Here is a 12,380-nt window from a genome sequence, read left to right as displayed (position 1 = left end):
AGAAAGCAGCCAGGATTACCATCCAGGGGACTCAGCCTTCTGTGGCCGCGGCCAGACCTTGCAGAGGTGGCTGGTTGCTCTTTGAGCCAACTTCACCTCCCTTGCATGCGCAGGCCCCAGGTACTAACACGCTGCTCAGAGTGAGCCTGTCCTGCCTTGGCTGCCACCTAATTGCTGATGGAGCAGAGGCCTTAGGAAAAGCAGATGGCACTGTGGCCCACCTTCAGGGTAGAAGAACTAATGTACCATGTCCGGCCACTAGTTGGTGACTGGTGCACCTGCTCCTGGCACACCCTTGCAGAGGTGGCTGGTTGCTCTTTGAGCCAGCTTGGCCTTGCCCGGCGTGCACAAGCCTCAGTGCAATAACTGTGCTACAAATGGAGCCACAGAGAAGAAAGGAGCAGCAGGCTCAGGAGCAGGGTGTGTGCTGCCTTTGGGGCTCCAGTCCCTGCCTTGGGTCATATAGCACTTGGGCTTCTTGGTTGCCTAGAGGTGGACCACAGGCCATCTGGAGGAGGACTTTATGTTCAAGTGCAGAAAGCAGCCAGGATTACCATCCAGGGGACTCGGCCTTCTGTAGCCCTGGCCAGACCTTGCAGAGGTGGCTGGTTGCTCTTTGAGCCAGCTTGGCGTCCCTGGCATGCACAGGCCCCAGGTAGTAACACGCTGCTCTGAGTGAGCTTGTCCTGCCTTGGCTGCCACCTAATTGCTGATGGAGCAGAGGCCTTAGGAAAAGCAGAGGGCACTGTGGCCCACCTTTAGGGTAGAAGAACTGATGTACCATGTCCGGCCGCTAGGGGGTGAGTGGTACAACTGCTCCTGGCACACCCTTGCAGAGGTGGCTGGTTGCTCTTTGAGCCAGCTTGGCCTTCCCCGGCATGCACAAGCCTCTGCAACAGCTGTGCTACAAATGGAGCCACAGAGAGGAAACGAGCAGCGGGCTCAGCAGCAGTGTGTGCGCTGCCTTTGGGGCTCCAGTCCATGCCTCGGGTCATATGGCACTGTGGGCTTCTTGTTTGCCAAGAGGCAGACCACAGGCCATCTTGCGGAGGACTTTATGTTCAAGTGCAGAAAGCAGCCATGATTACCACGCAGGGGACTCGGGCTTTTGTGGCCCTGGCGAGACTTAGAATTTGTGTCAAGGCAGGAGAAGCTCACTCAGAGCAGTGTGTTAGTACCTGGGGCCTGTGCATGCCAGGGAAGGCCAAGCTGGCTCAAAGAGCAACCAGCCACCTCTACAAGGGTGCGCCTGGACCAGTTGGACAGGCCACCAACCTCACCGACTGAAGGAAGCAGGGATGGCCAGGTTCCCACAGCCTGAGTGGCTGCCACCTGAGGGCTGATGGAGCAGAGGCCTGAGGAAAATCAGATGGCACATTTAACTCTTTAATAGATCTTAGGTTAATTTTTCTATAAAGCAGATGTCACCAGTCCATGTCTCAGAGCTTGTATGGCAGTGCAGACCACAGAAGGCTGAGTCCCCTTGGTGGCAATCCTGGCTGCTTTCTGCACTTGAACATAAAGTCCTCCTCAAGACGGCCTGTGGTCTGCCTCTTGGCCCTACCTTTAGGGTAGAAGAACCAATGTACCATGTCCCGCAGCGAGTGAGGTTGGTGGCTGGTCTGGCTGCTGCTGGCACACACTTGCAGAGGTGGCTGGTTGCTGTTTGAGCCAGCTTGGCCTTGCCCAGCATGCACAAGTCTCAGTGCAACAACTGTGCTACAAATGGAGCCACAGAGAGGAAATGAGCGGCAGTCTTAGGAGCAGGGTGTGCGCTGCCTTTGGGGCTCCAGTCCATGCCTCGGGTCGTATGGCATTGCAGGCTTCTTGGTTGCCAAGAGGCAGACCACAGGCCCTCTTGAGGAGGACTTCATGTTCAAGTGCAGAAAGCAGCCAGGATAACCATCCAAGGGACTCGGCCTTCTGTGGCCCTGGCCACACTCAGAATTTGTGTCAAGGCAGGACAAGCTCACTCGGAGCAGCGTGTCAGTAGCTGGGGCCTGTGCATGCCAGGCAGGGCCAAGCTGGCTCAAAGAGCAACCAGCCACCTCTGCAAAGGTGTGCCAGGAGCAGGTGGACCAGCCACCAACTTCAGCCACTGAAGGAAGCAGGGATGGCCATGTTCCAACAGCCTGAGTGGCTGCCTCCTGATGGCTGATGGAACAGAGGCCTTAGGAAAAGCAGATGGCCCTGTGGCCCTACCTTTAGGGTAGAAGTACTGATGTGCCATGTCCGGTAGCAAGTGAGGTTGGTGGCTGGTGCACCGGCTCCTGGCGCACCCTTGCAGAAGTGACCTGGTTGCTCTTTGAGCCAACTTGGCCTTGCCTGGCATGCACAAGCCTCAGTGCAACAACAGTGCTACAAATGGAGCCACAGAGAGGAAACGAGTGGCAGACTTAGGAGCAGGGTGTGCACTGCCTTTGGGGCTCCAGTCCATGCCTCGGGTCCTACGGCACTGCGGGCTTCTTGGTTGCCAAGAGGCAGACCACAGGCCGTCTTGAGGAAGACTTTATGTTGAAGTGCAGAAAGCAACCGGGATTACCACTCAGGGGATTCGGCCTTCTGTGGCCCTGGCCAGAGTTAGAATTTGTGTCAAGGCAGGACAAGCTCACTCGGAGCAGCGTGTTAGTACCTGGGGCCTGTGCATGCTAGGCAAGGCCAAGCTGGCTCAAAGTGGAACCAGCCACCTCTACAAGGGTGTGCCTGGACCAGTTGGACCAGCCAACAGCCTCACCCACTGAAGGAAGCCGGGATGTCCAGGTTCCAACAGCCTGAGTGGCTGTCTCCTGATGGCTGATGGAGCAGAGGCCTTAGGAAAAGCAGATGGCCTTGTGGCCCTACCTTTAGGGTAGAAGTACTGATGTGCCATGTCTGGCAGCAAGTGAGGTTGGTGGCTGGTGCAGCGGCTCCTGGCACACCCTCGCAGAGGTGACTGGTTGCTCTTTGAGCCAGCTTGGCCTTGCCTGGCATGCACAAGCCTCAGTGCAACAACTGTGCTACAAATGGAGCCACAGAGAGGAAAGGAGCAGCAGGCTCAGGAGCAGCATGTGCACTGCCTTTGGGGCTGCACTCCATGCCTTGGGTCATATAGCACTGCGGGCTTCTTGCTTGCCTAGAGGCAGACCACAGGCCATCTTGAGGAGGACTTTATGTTCAAGTGCAGAAAGCAGCCAGGATTACCATCCAGGGGACTCGGCCTTCTGTAGCCCTGGCCAGACCTTGCAGAGGTGGCTGGTTGCTCTTTGAGCCAGCTTGGCGTCCCTGGCATGCACAGGCCCCAGGTAGTAACACGCTCCAAGTGAGCTTGTCCTGCCTTGGCTGCCACCTAATTGCTGATGGAGCAGAGGCCTTAGGAAAAGCAGATGGCACTGTGGCCCACCTTTAGGGTAGAAGAACTGATGTACCATGTCCGGCCGCTAGTGGGTGTGTGGTACACTTGCTCCTGGCACACCCTTGCAGAGATGGCTGGTTGCTCTTTGAGCCAGCTTGGCCTTGCCCAACATGCACAAGCCTCAGTGCAACAACTGTGCTACAAATGGAGCCACAGAGAGGAAACGAGCAGCAGGCTCAGGAGCAGCGTGTGCACTGCCTTTGGGGCTCCAGTCCATGCCTCGGGTCGTATAGCACTGTGGGCTTCTTGCTTGCCTAGAGGCAGACCACAGGCCATCTTGAGGAGGACTTTATGTTCAAGTGCAGAAAGCAGCCATGATTACCACCCAGGGGACTTGGCCTTCTGTGGCCCTGTCCAGACTTAGAATTTGTGTCAAGGCAGGAGAAGCTCACTCGGAGCAGCGTGTTAGTACCTGGGGCCTGTGCATGCCAGGCAAGGCCAAGCTGGCTCAAAGAGCAACCAGCCAGCTCTGCAGGGGTGCACCTGAACCAAGTGGACCAGCCACCAACCTCACCCACTGAAGGAAGCAGGGATGGCCAGGTTCCCACAGCCTGAGTGGCTGCCACCTGAGGGCTGATGGAGCAGAGGCCTGAGGAAAATCAGATGGCACATTTAACTCTTTAATGGATCTTAAGTTAATTTTTCTATAAAGCAGATGTCACCAGTCCATGCCTCAGAGCTTGTATGGCACTGCGGAGCACAGAAGGGCGAGTCCCCTGGGTGGTAATCCTGGCTGCTTTCTGCACTTGAACATAAAGTCCTCCTCAAGACGGCCTGTGGTCTGCCTCTTGGTCCTACCTTTAGGGTAGAAGAACCGATGTACCATGTCCGGCAGCGAGTGAGGTTGGTGGCTGGTCTGGCTGCTCCTGGCACACCCTTGCAGACGTGGCTGGTTGCTGTTTGAGCCAGCTTGGCCTTGCCCAGCATGCACAAGCCTCAGTGCAACTACTCTGCTACAAATGGAGCCACAGAGAGGGAATGAGCAGCAGGCTCAGCAGCAGAGTGTGTGCTGCCTTTGGGACTCCAGTCCATGCCTCAGGGGTCGTATGACACTGCGGGCTTCTTGGTTACCAGGAGGCACACAACAGGCTGTCTCGAGGAGGACTTCATATTCAAGTGCAGAAAGCAGCCAGGATTACCATCCAGGGGATTTAGCCTTCTGTGACCCTGGCCACACTCAGAATTTGTGCCAAGGCAGGACAAGCTCACTCGGAGCAGCATGTCAGTAGCTGGGACCTATGCATGCCAGAGAAGGCCAAGCTGGCTCAAAGAGCAACCAGCCACCTCTGCAAGGGTGTGCCAGGAGCAGGTGGACCAGCCAGCAACCTCAGCTACTCAAGGAAGCTGGGATGGCCAGTTTCTAACAGCATGAGTGGCGCCTCCTGATGGCTGATGGAGCAGAGGCCTTAGGAAAAGCAGATGGCCCTGTGGCCCTACCTTTAGGGTAGAAGTACTGATGTGCCACGTCCGATAGCAAGTGAGGTTGGTGGCTGGTGCACCGGCTCCTGGCGCACCCTTGCAGAAGTGACTGGTTCCTCTTTGAGCCAACTTGGCCTTGCTGGCGTGAACAAGCCTCAGTGCAACCTCTCTGCTATATATGGAGCCACAGAGAGGAAACGAGCAGCAGGCTCAGGAGCAGGCTGTGCGCTGCCTTTGGGGCTCCAGTCCAAGCCTCGAGTCGTATAGCACTGCAGGCCTCTTGGTTGACCAGAGGCAGAAAACAGGCCATCTTGAGGAGGACTTTATGTTCATGTGCAGAAAGCAGCCAGGATTACCATCCAGGGGACTCAGCCTTCTGTGGCCGCGGCCAGACCTTGCAGAGGTGGCTGGTTGCTCTTTGAGCCAGCTTGGCATCCCTGGCATGCACAGGCCCCAGGTAGTAACACGCTGCTCTGAGTGAGCTTGTCCTGCCTTGGCTGCCACCTAATTGCTGATGGAGCAGAGGCCTTAGGAAAAGCAGATGGCACTGTGGCCCACCCTCAGGGTAGAAGAACTAATGTACCATGTCCGGCCACTAGTTGGTGACTGGTGCACCTGCTCCTGGCACACCCTTGCAGAGGTGGCTGGTTGCTCTTTGAGCCAGCTTGGCCTTGCCCGGCGTGCACAAGCCTCAGTGCAATAACTGTGCTACAAATGGAGCCACAGAGAAGAAAGGAGCAGCAGGCTCAGGAGCAGGGTGTGTGCTGCCTTTGGGGCTCCAGTCCCTGCCTTGGGTCATATAGCACTCAGGCTTCTTGGTTGCCTAGAGGTGGACCACAGGCCGTCTGGAGGAGGACTTTATGTTCAAGTGCAGAAAGCAGCCAGGATTACCATCCAGGGGACTCGGCCTTCTGTAGCCCTGGCCAGACCTTGCAGAGGTGGCTGGTTGCTCTTTGAGCCAGCTTGGCATCCCTGGCATGCACAGGCCCCAGGTAGTAACACGCTGCTCTGAGTGAGCTTGTCCTGCCTTGGCTGCCACCTAATTGCTGATGGAGCAGAGGCGTTAGGAAAAGCAGATGGCACTGTGGCCCACTTTTAGGGTAGAAGAACTGATGTACCATGTCCGGCTGCTAGTGGGTGAGTGGTACAACTGCTCCTGGCACACCCTTGCAGAGATGGCTGGTTGCTCTTTGAGCCAGCTTGGCCTTCCCCGGCATGCACAAGCCTCTGCAACAGCTGTGCTACAAATGGAGCCACAGAGAGGAAACGAGCAGCGGGCTCAGCAGCAGTGTGTGCGCTGCCTTTGGGGCTCCAGTCCATGCCTCGGGTCATATGGCACTGTGGGCTTCTTGTTTGCCAAGAGGCAGACCACAGGCCATCTTGCGGAGGACTTTATGTTCAAGTGCAGAAAGCAGCCATGATTACCACGCAGGGGACTCGGGCTTTTGTGGCCCTGGCGAGACTTAGAATTTGTGTCAAGGCAGGAGAAGCTCACTCAGAGCAGTGTGTTAGTACCTGGGGCCTGTGCATGCCAGGGAAGGCCAAGCTGGCTCAAAGAGCAACCAGCCACCTCTACAAGGGTGCGCCTGGACCAGTTGGACAGGCCACCAACCTCACCGACTGAAGGAAGCAGGGATGGCCAGGTTCCCACAGCCTGAGTGGCTGCCACCTGAGGGCTGATGGAGCAGAGGCCTGAGGAAAATCAGATGGCACATTTAACTCTTTAATAGATCTTAGGTTAATTTTTCTATAAAGCAGATGTCACCAGTCCATGTCTCAGAGCTTGTATGGCAGTGCAGACCACAGAAGGCTGAGTCCCCTTGGTGGCAACCCTGGCTGCTTTCTGCACTTGAACATAAAGTCCTCCTCAAGACGGCCTGTGGTCTGCCTCTTGGCCCTACCTTTAGGGTAGAAGAACCAATGTACCATGTCCCGCAGCGAGTGAGGTTGGTGGCTGGTCTGGCTGCTGCTGGCGCACACTTGCAGAGGTGGCTGGTTGCTGTTTGAGCCAGCTTGGCCTTGCCCAGCATGCACAAGTCTCAGTGCAACAACTGTGCTACAAATGGAGCCACAGAGAGGAAATGAGCGGCAGTCTTAGGAGCAGGGTGTGCGCTGCCTTTGGGGCTCCAGTCCATGCCTCGGGTCATATGGCACTGCAGGCTTCTTGGTTGCCAAGAGGCAGACCACAGGCCCTCTTGAGGAGGACTTCATGTTCAAGTGCAGAAGGCAGCCAGGATAACCATCCAAGGGACTCGGCCTTCTGTGGCCCTGGCCACACTCAGAATTTGTGTCAAGGCAGGACAAGCTCACTCGGAGCAGCGTGTCAGTAGCTGGGGCCTATGCATGCCAGGCAAGGCCACGCTGGCTCAAAGAGCAACCAGCCACCCCTGCAAAGGTGTGCCAGGAGCAGGTGGACCATCCAGCAACCTCAGCTACTCAAGGAAGCTGGGATAGCCAGGTTCCAACAGCCTGAGTGGCTGCCTCCTGATGGCTGGTGGAACAGAGGCCTTAGGAAAAGCAGATGGCCCTGTGGCCCTACCTTTAGGGTAGAAGTACTGATGTGGCATGTCCGGTAGCAAGTGAGGTTGGTGGCTGGTGCACTGGCTCCTGGTGCACCCTTGCAGAAGTGACTGGTTGCTCTTTGAGTCAGCTTGGCCTTCCCTGGCATGCACAAGCCTCAGTACAACAACAGTGCTACAAATGGAGCCATAGAGAGGAAACGAGCAGCAGGCTCAGGAGCAGGGTGTGCGCTGCCTTTGGGGCTCCAGTCCAAGCCTTGAGTTGTATAGCACTGCGGGCTTCTTGTTTGCCTGGAGGGAGACCACAGGCCGTCTTGAAGAAGACTTTATGTTCAAGTACAGAAAGCAGCCAGGATTACCATCCAGGGGGGCCTTCTGTAACCCTGGCCAGACCTTGCAGAGGTGGCTGGTTGCTCTTTGAGTCAGCTTGGCCTCCCTGGCATGCACAGGCCCCAGGTACTAACACGCTGCTCCGAGCGAGCTTGTCCTGCCTTGGCTGCCATCCTAATTGCTGATGGAGCAGAAGCCTTAGGAAAAGCAGATGGCACTGTGGCCCACCTTTAGGGTAGAAGAACTGATGTACCATGTCTGGCCGCTAGTGGGTGAGTGGTGCACCTGCTCCTGGCACACCCTTGCAGAGGTGGCTGGTTGCTCTTTGAGCCAGCTTGGCCTTCCCCGGCATGCACAAGCCTCAGTGCAACAACTGTGCTACAAACGGAGCCACAGAGAGGAAACCAGCAGCAGGGTCAGGAGCAGGGTGTGCTCTGCCTTTGGGGCTCCAGTCAATGCCTCAGAACTCGTATGGCACTGCAGGCTTCTTGGTTGCCAAGAGGCAGACCACAGGCTGTCTTGAGGAGGACTTCATGTTCTAGTGCAGAAAGCAACCAGGATTAGCATCTAGGGGACTCAGCCTTCTGTGGCCCTGGCCAGACGTAGACTTTGTGTCAAGGCAGGACAAGCTCACTCACAGCAGCATGTTGCTACCTGGGGCCTGTGCATGCCAGGCAAGGCCAAGCTGGCTCAAAGAGCAACCAATCACCTCTGCAAGGGTACGCCTGTGGTCTAAAGGGTGGTGGTTCCCTGTGTTAGTCCTCCAAGCCCATATTTTGCTTCTGCACTGCCGTCGCAGAGGTTTCCGAAGAGGCTCTGCCTCTGCACCATGCTTCTGCCTGGAAACAGTGGTAGGTAATTTTGCAGGGTGGAGCCTTCACCAATGGTTAAGCAACATCTTCATGATGCTGACCTCGTGATAGTGAGTTCTCATGAGATCTGCTTGTATAACATGATGTGGCACGTCTTTTCTCTCTCTGTCTTGCTCCTTCTCCTGCTGTATGAAACATCTCCTTGCCCCTTGGTCTTCTAGTATGATTGGGAGGCACCTGAGTCCTCCCAGAAGCAGAAACCACTATGCTTCCTTTGCAGCCTGCAGAACTGTGAGCCAATGAAACCTCTTTTCTTTTTGATCATACAGAAGGTTAGTACTGTGAAGTGAAGCTATGAAATTCCTTCAAGGCCTTTTCCCTATGAAATGCCTTCAAGGCCTTTTCCCCATTGTCTTGGCAAGCAGCACTCAGCTTCTTTTCATGCAAATATCTGAAGCCTATGTGAATTTTTTCCCTGAAAATGGACTTTTCTTCTTTTACCACATTGCCAGGCTGTGACACAGAGAGCTGATAATGTAGAAGCAGGTTCAGTAGTGGGTAAAAGACAGAGGTCGGGAGAGTTGGGAAAGCTTACAAGACAGCAAGATGAGGAAAAGCTTGGACCACTGTAGAGAATTGTTAAATACTTGTGATCAGAAGGCTGACAGAAGGATGGACAGTGAAGGCCAGACTTAAAAGTTCTCGGATGAAAATCAGGCATTTCCTGTGAATAGGAGCCAAAGCTACATTTGATTTGCCCAACAGAGGCTGCACAGTGACCTTGCCCTGGAGATCTGTGAAACTATGAACTTGGGCGTGATGATTTAGGATGTATCTTGTGGCATGAACATCTAAGCAGCATAGCTCAAGAGGTGTCCTGTCTGCGTCGAACAGCCTGTGTTGTTATGTATGAGCTAAGAAATGACCTCAAGTTGGAACTTCTACTTAAATGAGAAGCGGAGCTCAAAAGTTTGGAAAATTTGCAGCCTAGTCAAGTGGTCAAAAAGAAAAGGTGATTTTCAGGGGGAAAATTCAATACAGCTTAGAGTATTTGCATAAAAAGGAGCCTAGTGCAAGTATCCAAGACAAAGCGTAAAAGGCCTTGAAGGCATTTCAGAGACCTTTGCAGTAGCCCTTGCTCTCACAGGCCCTGGGGCCTAGTAGAGAAGAATGGCTTCCTGGGCCAGCTCCATGGCCCTGCTGCTGTGTGCATCCTCAGGACACTGCTGCCTGCATCCCTGCAGCCCCGGGTCCAGCCATGGCTGAATGATGCACAGGTACAGCTTGGGTCACTACTTCAGATGTGGCTCCAAGCCTTGATGGCTTCCACATAGTGTTAAGGCAGCAGGTGAAGAGAGCAAGAGACTAGAGGCTTTGGAGCCTCTTGTCTGGACTCCAGAGGATGTAGAGAAAAGCCTGGGTGTCCAGGCAGCAGCCTTTCCAAGAGGCTCTTGGAAAACCTCTGCTAGGGCAGCAAAGAAGGGCCATGTAGGGTTGAAGCCCCCTCACAGGGAGGCTCCATTCTCCAAACCCCAGATTCATAGACCCACCAACATCTTGCGCCCTCAGTGTGGAAAAGCTACAGGCATTCAAAACAGCCCTGTCCATGAGAGGCAGCTGTGGGTGCTGAACGCTGTGAAGCCACAGGTGCAGATCTGCCCAAGGCCTTGGGAGCCCAGCCCTCACAGCCCTGTGCCATGGATGTGGGACAAGGATTCAAAAAGGATGATTTTGGAGCTGTCGGATTGAATGACTGGCCTGCTGGGTTTTGGATGTTCATGTATCCTGTGAGTCCCATCTGTGTTTTGTTTTTCTTTCTGGCATTTTTTTCCTACTGGCTGGGAATGCTTACCCATTGCCTGTACAATCATTGTGCCTTGGAATTAGTTAACTTGCTTTATAATTCAGAAACTCAGGGGCAGATCGGACTGTAGCCTTGTCTCAGATGAGACTTTGGGCTTTGGACACTTGAGTAAATGCTGGAATTATTTTAAGATTTGGGGCACTGTAGGGAAGGTATCATTGTATTCTGCAATGTAAGAAACAGGAGATTTGGGGGACTAGGGACAGAATAATATGATTTGGCTCTGTGTCCCTACCAAAGCTCATGTGGAATTGTAATGGGCCAAGTTAAAGGTGGGGACTGGTGGAAGGTGATTTAATCATGGTGGAGAGTGGAGTTTGGAAGGTGGGGGTGGTTGGGAGCATTGGGGGGGATTGTGTTGGGGTTGCGGGGAAAGGCAGAGGTGGGGGGCCGATTCTTCACAAATGGTTAAACACCATCGTTGTAATGCTGTCCTTCTGGTAGTGAGTTTGCTTCATGGTTTAGGAGCTTTGAGATTTGAATACTGGCCTGCTGGGTTTTGGATGTGCATTGGGCCTGTGGTCCCATTTGTGTTATTTTTCTGGGAAATTTCTTCCCTTTGGAGTGAGAAAGCTTACCCAATGCCTGTACCACCATCGTACCTTAAAAGAACTCCATTTTAAGTTCAGGGACTCATTGGCAGAAGAGACCGTAGCCTTGTATCAGATAAGACTTTGAACTTCTTACATTTGAGTTAATGCTGGAATGAGTTAAGGCTTTTGTAAACATTTGAAAAGGCATGACTGCATTTTACTCTGTGAGAATGACATGAGATTCGGGGGAGGGGGTCAAGGTCAGAATAATATGGTTTGGCTGTGTTTCCCTAGAAAAACTCATGTGGAATTGCAATCCCAAATGTTGGAGGTGGAGCCTGGTGGGAGGTGATTTAATCATGGATGGGAGGGGGGTGGGGTTGGAGGGATAAAGAGGTGGGTAGCGTGGTGAGGAGTAAGCTTGCTGTAGGGTGGTGGGAGGGTGGGGGTAGTAGGAAGGAGGAGTAGCCTGCTGCAGAGGCAGAGGCTCGTGGAAAACCTCTGCTAGGACTGTGCACCTGTGGCTTTGCAGGGTGTAGCCCTCATGGCTGCTCTCATGGGCTAGGCTGGTGTTGAGTGCCGGTAGCTTTTCCATACTGAAGGTGCGAGCTGTTGATGGGTCTATGAATCTGGGGTCTGGAGGATGGTGGCCTCCTGCATAGGGGCTCCAAGCCCATATTTTTCTTCTGCACTGCCATAGTACAGGTTTTCCAAGAGGCTCAGGCTCTGCCTCAGGCTTCTGTCCGGAAACAGTAGGGGGTGGAGGTGGGCTGGGGACGGATCCTTCACTAATGATTAAGCACCATCTTCTTGATGCTGACCTCGTGATAGTGAGTTCTCATGAACTTCCTCATAGTGTTAAGCCACTGGTTGGATGGAGCATGAGCCTAGGGGCTTGGGAGGCTCTGTATAGATTTTGGAGGATGTATGGAAATGTCTGGGTGTCTAGGCAAAAGCCTTCCTAAAAGGCAGAACCTCATAAGAAACCTCTACTAGGGCAGTACAGAAGGAAAATATGGGGTTGGAGCCCCCACACTGGAGGCCACCATCATGAAGACCGCAGATTAATAGACCCCACAACAGCTTGTACCGTCAGTGGGTAAAAGCTACAGGTGCTCAACACCAGCCCAGCCCATGAAGACAGCCGTGGGGCATAAACCCTGCAAAGCCACAGGTGCAGAGCTGCCCAACGCCTTGGGAGCCCAGCCCTTACATCCCTGTGCCCTGGATGTGGGACAAGGTTTCAAAAAGGGTAATTTTGGAGCTGTAGGATTGAATGACTGGCCTTCTGGGTTTGGAGTTTCATGGAGCCTGTAAGTCCTTTCTGTGTTTTGTTCTTTCTGGCAAAATTATTCCTTTTGGCTGGGAATGCTTACCCATTGCCTGTATAAGCATTGTACCTTGGAAGTAGTTAACTTTCTTTATATTTCAGAGGCTCATGAGCCTAAGGGTCTGCAGCCTTGTGTTAGATGAGACTTTAAGTTTTGAACATTTGTATAAATGATGAAATGA

This window comes from Pan paniscus, chromosome 13 (assembly GCF_029289425.2).
Source record: "Pan paniscus chromosome 13, NHGRI_mPanPan1-v2.0_pri, whole genome shotgun sequence".
Lineage (NCBI taxonomy): Eukaryota > Metazoa > Chordata > Mammalia > Primates > Hominidae > Pan > Pan paniscus.
The sequence above is the reverse complement of the archived record's forward strand: the minus strand, read 5'-3'. Positions refer to the sequence as shown.